Here is a 9,512-nt window from a genome sequence, read left to right on the forward strand (position 1 = left end):
ACAAGGATTCACAGAAATGGATTGGGAAGAGAAGGGGAAAGGAGGAAATAGAGGTGTTCTGAGGTAGAAAACAGAGAGTCAAGATTGGGAGAGAATAATCTTCGTTTTAAAAATAGGGCTTCTCTTCTTTTTTTTCTTTTTTTTTGTAAGGTTATAGTGTATTGAAAATGAAAATTAAGGAGTAGTAGAGGAGTACTAGAGGACTTTAAAAGAAATAAGAGAAAAAGAAAAATAGAAAATAGAAGGAAAAAGGGAAAGGAAAAAAAAAAGAAAGAAAAATAGAAAATAGAAGAGAAAAAGGAAAGAAAAAAAAGAAAAAAAAAAAGAAAAAAAAAATTTTTTTCCCCCTAGTTAAAAAATCGTAAAAGTCTGTGGAAACGAAAGTTAAGGAGCAATGGGGGAGTAATAGGGGATTTTAAAGGAAAACAAAAGAGAAGAAAGAAAAAAGAAAAAAAAGAAAAAATAAAACAAATAAAAAAAATAAAAAGTAAAAAAAAAAAGAGAAAAAAGTAAAATTATATCTAGGAGTTTCTCTGGAGCTGTTGCGGTCAGTGTGGGTTCGGCTCAGTTTCAGATAGCTCCTCGTTCCAGCTTACGCTTCTCGATATCTACAGGCCCCTCCGGTGTAGTCAGTGTTTCCTAGAGGGATTTTAATCTGTTGCACCAGTCCCTTCTGAAGCGGTTCCCTTTGTTTATTTGGCTTCTGTTTGCCAGTCTCTTCAGAGCCTCATTTCCGCCCTGACACAGGCGGGCGGAGGTGGACTCTTACTCAGGTAGCTAGTTCCGTCGCTCTGCGGGGCAGGGAGGGCCTTGCGCTGTGGGGACAGGCTTGCGCCTCGGGGATGGGCTGGGGCTGCCAGGAGGGGCTGACGCTGCTTTCTCCGTCTGTGCTGCTCAGGCTCCCGGCCGGTCTATATGGAGCGCGCCCCGCCCTGCGCGAGGTTCCAGCCCTGGGGTGTTCCACAAAAGCGCGGAAGGAAAAGGTGCGCCCCCTCTCTGTGCCTTCCCCGTCAGAGCGGTCCAGGCAGCCAGGGGCTTGATGGGCGCACTCTCCCCAGGTGTGGCGCGCCCCCTCCCTTCCGCGGACCCAGACTCAGTTTCCGCTGGCACCAGTCGGGCGTGCGCGCCTTCCGCCCTCCGCGTCCCCAGCCCCAGTCCCAGCCCGCGCCGGTCGGGTGCCTGCGGCCTGTGTCTCGCCGCGACCTTCCCCTCCCCCCTGCCTCCGGCGGGGCTGGGCCGGTCCGCAGCCTGCGAGCTCCTCTCTGGACCCTCTCGGTCTCTTTGTTCTGCGAACGGCCGGCAGTGTGTTCCGGCCGGTTAATTTACTCTCTCTCTTTTGGTCTCCCACAGTTCAAGTTGGCAACTCACAGAAGTTCCCTCCGATTGTCCTCAGGGCACTCAGGCCCGGACCCTACCCCAAGCAATGCCGCCTAAGAGCTCCCGGGACGGATCTCCGTCTTTAGCTCTTTTGTCTCACTTTTTATCTTTTATATTTTGTCCTACCTCCTTTCGAAGACAATGGGCTGCTTTTCTGGGCGCCTGATGACCTCAGCTAGCGATCCGAAGTTGTTTTGCGAAGTTTGCTCTGCGTTCAGTTATTCTTTTGATGAATTTGTAGGAGAGAAAGTGGTCTCCCCGTCCTACTCCTCCGCCATCTTGGCTCCTCCTAGGATTCACTTCTAACGATGTGTCCTCCACCACAGGAATGAGGGAAATTGCAAATTCTCCTGTAAAAGTCTGAATCAAGATTTAGACTCTTTCAGGGATTCTACTGTATTGATATAAATTGAACTGAGGTCAATGTTTAAACTTCTTTTTGTGACTTTCAAGACCCTACATGATCTCGTAAATATGTACCTTTCCTCTCCTACCTCATGGTCTTTACACTTTCCATTCCCTCTGCCAGAATCATTTTTTGCATGGCTGCCTCCTACTTGCCATTCAGGTGTCAGCTCAAATATTTCTTCAGAAAAGTCTTCCCTGGCCATCTTACCAAAGAATAGCTCTTTCCAGCTAGTACTTGTCACTATTTGAATCTATTTTTTACTGATTTGTGCTTTGTCTGTCTCATGGCACTAGACTAGAACCTCCATGAAAATAGGGATCTTCTTCTCTTGTTAACTGAGAAGATTAGTCGCTCTTGGATAAATATTTGGTTAATTAATTGCCTGAACCTGTCAGTATGTTGGTAGAATTATCTTTTAGAAATCAATTTATCTAATATTACTTCCTTCAAGCCAATTTATTTTTGTCACATTCACTGATATTAGCAATAATGATAGAATTAATCCTGGTCAACTTGATTTCATATTATGCATCCATTGGAAACTTTTCACATTATGTTCTGGGGTTAAAAATAAAAAGGACATTTTATTTGTACCACAAAGTTACTTCAGGTAAAGGAGACATTGTGACATAATACTGTAAGTTGATCATGAAAGGTTGTTGCTGAATCATGCAAAGACGCCGGGGTTCTTGGCCTCCGGAGGAGAAGAATTCAATCCAGGGCCAGAGACAAGGCTGGATCGCTCAGAGCTTTTGTGTAATAAAGTTTTATTAAAGTATAAAGGAGATAGAGAAATCTTCTGACATAGACATCAGAAGGGGGTCGAAAGAGTACCTGCTTGCTACTGTTAGCAATGGAATTATATACTCTCAAATTAGTTATTACAGTGAATCAAAAGAATGTCTAGAGGTTGTAAAGACCTCACCAGATCTACTCCCATAATTTACATTTTGAGATAACAGAATTAGCCAGAAGGTTTTTTCCAGAGACTGTCCTCAAGCAGGATCCATTATTGTTATATAATCCTAAAGAATGTATAGGGACAAAAATGTTTGTCCTTTTTTCCTCCTTGAGAATTCCAGACCCCTCTCTCCTTGGTGACCCCTAGACTTCTTATCAACCTGCCTAGGATTGACCCTCTCATTCCCCCCTCTTTTCTTTTAGGAGAATTATGTTGCCAAGGAAAAAGGACATTGTTTTTGTTCCATAACTACTTCCTGCTGTGTAGGGACATGTTCCCTAAATTGTTAAGGCAACATATTCTCCTAACCCTAATATTGAGGGTCTCTGGTCCAGGGGCCCCATGTACTAATAGTTGGAGGAGGCTGTGGCATTCATAGGAGCTTGGACAACCATTTGTAACTTAAAAGCCTTCATGCCACTAGAAACAAATCCAATTACACAGTTACAGATGCAGGGAGCAAGCAGCAAAAATAGAACAATAAGAATTATTGTAATTAAGATAGTTTTCCACCATGGGGAACTAGTTAACGTCTCCCAAAGTGAGGCAATTGAGGCTTCAGGAGTATCCACAGCCCCAATCATCTTCGTCATGTGTTTAGTAAAATGAGTAACATTAGTGCTCATATCAGGTATATAAGTACAGCATTGGGTATGAATAGTGACACAAGTTCCTCCTTGTGCAGCTGTCAGAATATCTAAAGCTAATCTGTTTTGTAAAACCACCTTTCTCTCTTTGAGGAAGATGCGGTCGCCGCTGCCGCGGAGCTCTGGGCCGCCCGCTCTTGTTCCTGACTCACCGCTGTTCGCTCTCGCCAAGGAACAAGTCGGTCAGGAAGCCGCGCTGCAGCCATGGCCTTTAAAGACACCGGCAAGACTCCCGTGGAGCCAGAGGTGGCCATTCACCGGATTAGGATCACCCTCACCAGCCGCAATGTGAAGTCTCTGGGGAAGGTGTGTGCTGACCTGATCAGAGGCGCAAAGGAAAAGAATCTCAAAGTGAAAGGACCAGTTCGGATGCCTACCAAGACTCAGAATAACTACAAGGAAAACTCCTTGTGGTGAAGGTTCTAAGACTTGGGATCGATTCCAAATGAGGATCCACAAGCGACTCATTGACCTGCACAGCCCCTCTGAAATTGTCAAGCAGATCACTTCCATCAGTATTGAGCCAGGAGTCGAGGTGGAAGTCACCATTGCTGATGCCTAAATCAATCTTTTTAATAAATCGATAATCAGTTGTTAAAAAAAAAAAAAAAAACACCTTTCTAATTTGTTCTTGTTCAGCATGAAGAGCTGAAATAGCTTTTTGAGAATCCTGTAATGCCTGTTGAGTAAAATTAGTCAAAGCATCCACTCATAGCATAATATCTGTAGTTCCCAAAGAGGGAACAAACACTGCAGCCAAATAATCATACCAGTGAAATACAGACCTTGCCCACCGAGTTTTAAGGTGGGGTAAATTAGCAGGCTTTTCTGGAAGTTCTGAAGATATAAAGCCATGAGTAAAGGCTAGACCTAGGGTGCATCTCCCTATCCAACCAGGGGGAAGCCAAGCCCATAGGTAAGAGTCACATATCCAGTAAGTCCCATTTGGAGCAAACCAGCATAACTGAGATATCCAGTCCCAATCAGTGCCTGGCCAGACACAGGGAGGACCTGAATTGGGGTTGGAAAACACAGGAATGATTACATTGCATATTTCCTGAGGCAAAAATCCCAAGTGTTTGCAATCACTATATTTAAGTTGTTGGCTAACTTTTGGGGATGGCTCTGTTTGTTCCCAGCATATAGGGGCAGTAGATATTAGACATCCTTTTTCAGGAGTTAGCCATATAATCTCATCCCATATTTTGATAAACATCAGATAAAAACCCATCAGATCTAGATGTAAAGCAACACCAGCAACAGCAGCAGTAGTGCAAATAGCTATTAATCCCCAAATGCCAAGAATCAGCCATCCAATGAATTAGATCATTGGAGTAATTTAGTAAGTAACCGAGAAGCAAGCCCAGCCATGGGATCTTCTTCCCAGGACCACTGGAGATTTACTGGTAACCACAAATTATGTCGATATTGAGGAATCAAAAGGGATTCATTTCTTAAGGAAACAGAAGAGTTAAGACAGGTATACAATTTGCAATTTATACAAGTTACAGAACGTAAAGTCTTATTAAATTGTAAGTTTCCTATAGCTAAAACAAAAGGAAGGGGAATACAAGCTTGTATGAAATGTGATTGATTATAGAGAAAGAAGTAATTACTATGACTATGACTGGTTCCTGTGAAGTGTCCGGTCCAAGTTCTGAGTTCTTCAGCGCTCACAGCAAGTTTCCATATGTCCCATTGTTCAGGCCCAATTTGTTTATTAAGGACGATCTGAGGACGAGGGTGTGCCATTCCACCATCAAGCCAGCCAAGAAGTCCTTTGTCATGGTAATGTTCCATCATAGTGTTAGTAACTTTCCAAGCAACTTGAGTAGCATAATCACATACAGTGCTGAGCAGTTAGACAACCACATACCATAGGGTCCCCGATCGACAATGGTGTGGCTAGCCACAAATATTAGTTTTCCTGATTTGGCTTCACATTTGTTCCAATGAACAGGAGTATATTTAAAGTTCTTATAAGTAAACCCATTACATAATGTTCTTTGTTCTTTCCCTAACTCTTTCCCTAAAATTTCAGTAGTATAAACATGGTTCACAGACAAAGAAAGGGCAGTAAAGAATCCAAACAATGTCCGAAAGTCTTCTTTTGGAGGCAGGATGAAAGCCCAAGTTTGTTGGCTGACGTTTACACATAATTCCCTTGGGACCAGGCACAATGGAAGGACTTCATAGCCTAAATAAATGTTAATTAGTTTTCCCTCCTCCCCAGGGTGTGATAGCCCCTCCACGTTCCAGGGAGGGGCATATGGGTGGAGTCATTGGTTGATATGATCGGTCCTTTCTCTGTCCATTCTAAGACCTGCAGTAAGTGGGGGTTGGGTAAGTAAGCCCACTAAGTGTGATTAATGAATCCTGCTCAAGTGGGGGACACACAGGCCAACAGAGCGAGCGTAGCGATAAGAAGGTTTTCAGGACTCTGAGGCATTCCCTGTTGAGAAACCAGATTTTCAGCTTGATTAGTAAGGGTTTTTATTTGTCCCCAAGAGGGGAGGTCATAAGGTTGATGTTGCCAAGGGCAGTGCTTCCTGGCGATCTTCAGAGCGACATGGCCCATATTGGAATTTCTTCCTTCTGGGGTTTTTCTTGTTTCATCTCCATTTTGAATGCCGGAGGCCCCCTTGGGTCGAATCTTCTGAAGAGGAAGCCATGTGAGTTCGTTGGATCCATCTGGGGAAATACAAGCATACCCCTTTCCCTGTAAGATTAATTTCCCAGATTTCCATTGTTTATTGAACCCGTCTTGATACCAAATGGGCAGAGGAAGAGAAGTGTCCTTCAATTCTTCAAAATGTTTTTCTGCTCTTGTCAAGATATCTCCTTGTGGTAAGTTTAAAAAATTTAAAACAAATAAAGCTGTATTAACAATAGTTATAGGTTTAGAGAATAACTTATGTTGGAATCTAGTAAAGTTTGCTTTAGATAAGGAAGACAGTAGTGTTCCTGTGTATTCCCCCTTTTTTTAATTTGTTAATTTGCAATTTTAGTGTGTGAAGTGCTCATTCGACTATTCCTTGTGCCTGTGGATTATAAGGAATACCTGTGATGTGTTTAATAGAAAATGATTGCAAAAATTGTTTAAAGTGTCTAGAAACATAGGCAGGGCCGTTGTCTGTTTTAATAGAGCTAGACATTCCCATTACAGCAAAACAAGTTAATAAGTGAGTTATAACGTGTTGGGTACTCTCACCGTGAAATAGTGTGGTCAGATAAAAGAAGATTTTGTGTCAATACAGACGTATAGGAAAGAAGATGGAGAAAGTTCAGGGCAATGAGTTACATCCGTTTACCATAGTTCATTAGGTTGCAAATCGCGAGGATTCATACCTTGTGCAATGGGTCAAAGATGCGGGGATCTGCAAGTAGAGCAATTATTAATAATTTCTTTAGCCTGGAGGTATGGGATTTTCCATAGCTGGCATAGGAAGCCAGCACTGGTGTATAACAGAGCATGCTGTTCCTCCAGAGTAGCAAAGGAAACCAGTTTATCAGCCTGCTCATTACCATGAGTCATGGGGCCGGGAAGGTAAGAATGTGCTCAAATATGTGTAATATAAATGGGAGAATTGCAGTTTCTAATAACAGATTGTAGTTTGAGAAAGAGTTGTTGAATAATAGGTTGATTGGAGTTTATGGTGGAGGTTTCTATATTTTTTAATACAAAAACTGAATATAAGGAATCAGAGACTGTATAAGTGGGGTAAGAATGTAGGCAAATAACTTGAATAAGAGCATATAATTCATTTTCTTGAGCAGAATTCAATTTAGTGTAAAAGACTTTATATCCCTTGAGAGACCAGAATGCTGCTTTGGCGTTTTTAGTCCCATCTATGTAGAAAACTTCAGCTTGAGGTGTAAGCTGTGAGCTGACAATGAGGGAAATAATAAATTCAGTATTTTTGAAAAAATTCCATAGCTTGTTAGAAGGATAATGAAATGAAATTTCTCCAAAATACTCCAGAAAAACTATTTGGAAATGAGTAGAAGTTCGTAAGGCATTCTCGAATTGAGATAGAGCCAGACATCCTGGAATGTGAAGTCAAGTAGGCCTTAGAAAGCATCACTACGGGCAAAGCTAGTGGAGGTGATGGAATTCCAGTTGAGATATTTCAAATCCTGAAAGATGATGCTGTGAAAGTGCTGCACTCAATATGTCAGCAAATTTGGAAAACTCAGCAGTGACCACAGGACTGGAAAAGGTCAGTTTTCATTCCAGTCCCTAAGAAAGGCAATCCCAAAGAATGCTCAAACTCTGCACAATTGCACTCATCTCACATGCTAGTAATGCACAAAATTCTTCAAGCCAGGCTTCAGCAATACAAACTTCCAGATGTTCAAGCTGGTTTTAGAAAAGGCAGAGGAACCAGAGATCAAATTGCCAATATCTGCTGAATCATCAAAAAAGCAAGAGAATTCCACAAAAACAAATATTTCTGCTTTATTGACTACACCAAAGCCTTCGACTGTGTGTATCACAATAAACTGTGGAAAATTCTGAAAGAGATGGGAATACCAGATCACCTGACCTGCCTCTTGAGAAACCTGTATGCAGTTCAGGAAGCAACAGTTGGAACTGGACATGGAACAACAGACTGGTTCCAAACAAGAAGAGGAGTACATCAAGACTGTATATTGTCACCCTGCTTATTTAACTTATATGCAGAGTACATCATGAGAAACGCTGGGCTGGAAGAAGCACAAGTTGGAATCAAGATTGCCGGGAGAAATCTCAATAACCTCAGATATGCAGATAACACCACCATTATGGCAGAAAGTGAAAAGGAACTAAAAAGCCTCTTGATGAAAGTGAAAGAGGAGAGGGAAAAAGGTGGCTTTAAGCTTAACGTTCAGAAAACTAAGATCATGGCATCTGGTCCCATCACTTCATGGGAAATGGATGGGGAGACAGTGGAAACAGTGTCAGACTTTATTTTGGGGGGGGGGGCTCCAAAATCACTGCAGATGGTGACTGCAGCCATGAATTTAAAAGACACTTACTCCTTGGAAGGAAAGTTATGACCAACCTAGACAGGATATTAAAAAGCAGAGACATTACTTTGCCAACAAAGTTCCATCTGGTCAAGGCTATGGTTTCTCCAGTGGTCATGTATGGATGTGAGACTTGGACTGTGAAGAAGGCTGAGTGCTGAAGAATTGATGCTTTTGAACTGTGGTGTTGGAGAAAACTCTTGAGAGTCCCTTGGACCGCAAGGAGATCAGTCCTGGGTGTTCACTGGAAGGACTGATGCTGAAGCTGAAACTCCAAAACTTTGGCCACCTCATGCGAAGAGTTGACTCATTGGAAAAGACCCTGATGCTGGGAGGGATTGGGGGCAGGAGGAGAAGGGGACGACAGAGGATGAGATGGTTGGAAATGGCATCACTGACTCGATGGAACATGGATTTTTTAAGTAACTCCGGGAGTTTGGTGATGGACAAGGGAGGCCTGGCGTGCTGCGATTCATGGGGTCCAAAGAGGTCGGACACGACTAAGCAACTGAACCTGAATTGAACTGAACTGATCAAATTTATGGGGGTGGCTAAAAGCCAATTAAAGAAGTTTTTTAGTCTTATTTCTTCCATTGATAATCGATTAAAGCAAAATAAATCAAGGTGGTGGTGTAAGTGACTTTATTCCCCTAAAATGGGTTTATAGATCCATTCTAATTTGGTGTTCTTGTTGGGCAAGAAGTCCTTGGAGAATGGAGAGAGGGAGTTCAAAGTAGTTCTTAAAGGTAATATCTTAGGTCTAATGCGAGTAAGAAACTGTTTTTGTAATTTATTTTGTACCAATAGAGTTCCTCTCATGCCTCTTGAGAAAGTGCTCAAGGGACTATTTTAATTCAAGATCTCCTTTCAAAGTATTAAATCCGATTAGTACTTGATAATGTTCAGTTCAGTTCAGTTCAGTTTCGCCTCAGTCATATCTGACTCTTTTGTGACCTATGAATCCAGCACGGCAGGCCTCCCTGTCAATCACAAACTCCCCGGAGTTACTCAAACTCATGTTCCATCGAGTCGGTGATGGCCATCTGGCATTCATCCCCTGTCATCCCCTTCTCCTCCCTGCCCCCAATCCTCCCAGCATCGGGTCTTT

General features: G+C 42.5%; 1 pseudogene; it reads left to right on the top strand.

Moving 5' to 3' along the window:
- The first annotated feature begins 3,578 nt into the window (after positions 1-3,578).
- LOC122434960 lies at positions 3,579-4,007 on the top strand (annotated as a pseudogene).
- Positions 4,008-9,512: the final 5,505 nt, after the last annotated feature.

This window comes from Cervus canadensis, chromosome X, assembly GCF_019320065.1.
Source record: "Cervus canadensis isolate Bull #8, Minnesota chromosome X, ASM1932006v1, whole genome shotgun sequence".
Taxonomy (NCBI): domain Eukaryota; kingdom Metazoa; phylum Chordata; class Mammalia; order Artiodactyla; family Cervidae; genus Cervus; species Cervus canadensis.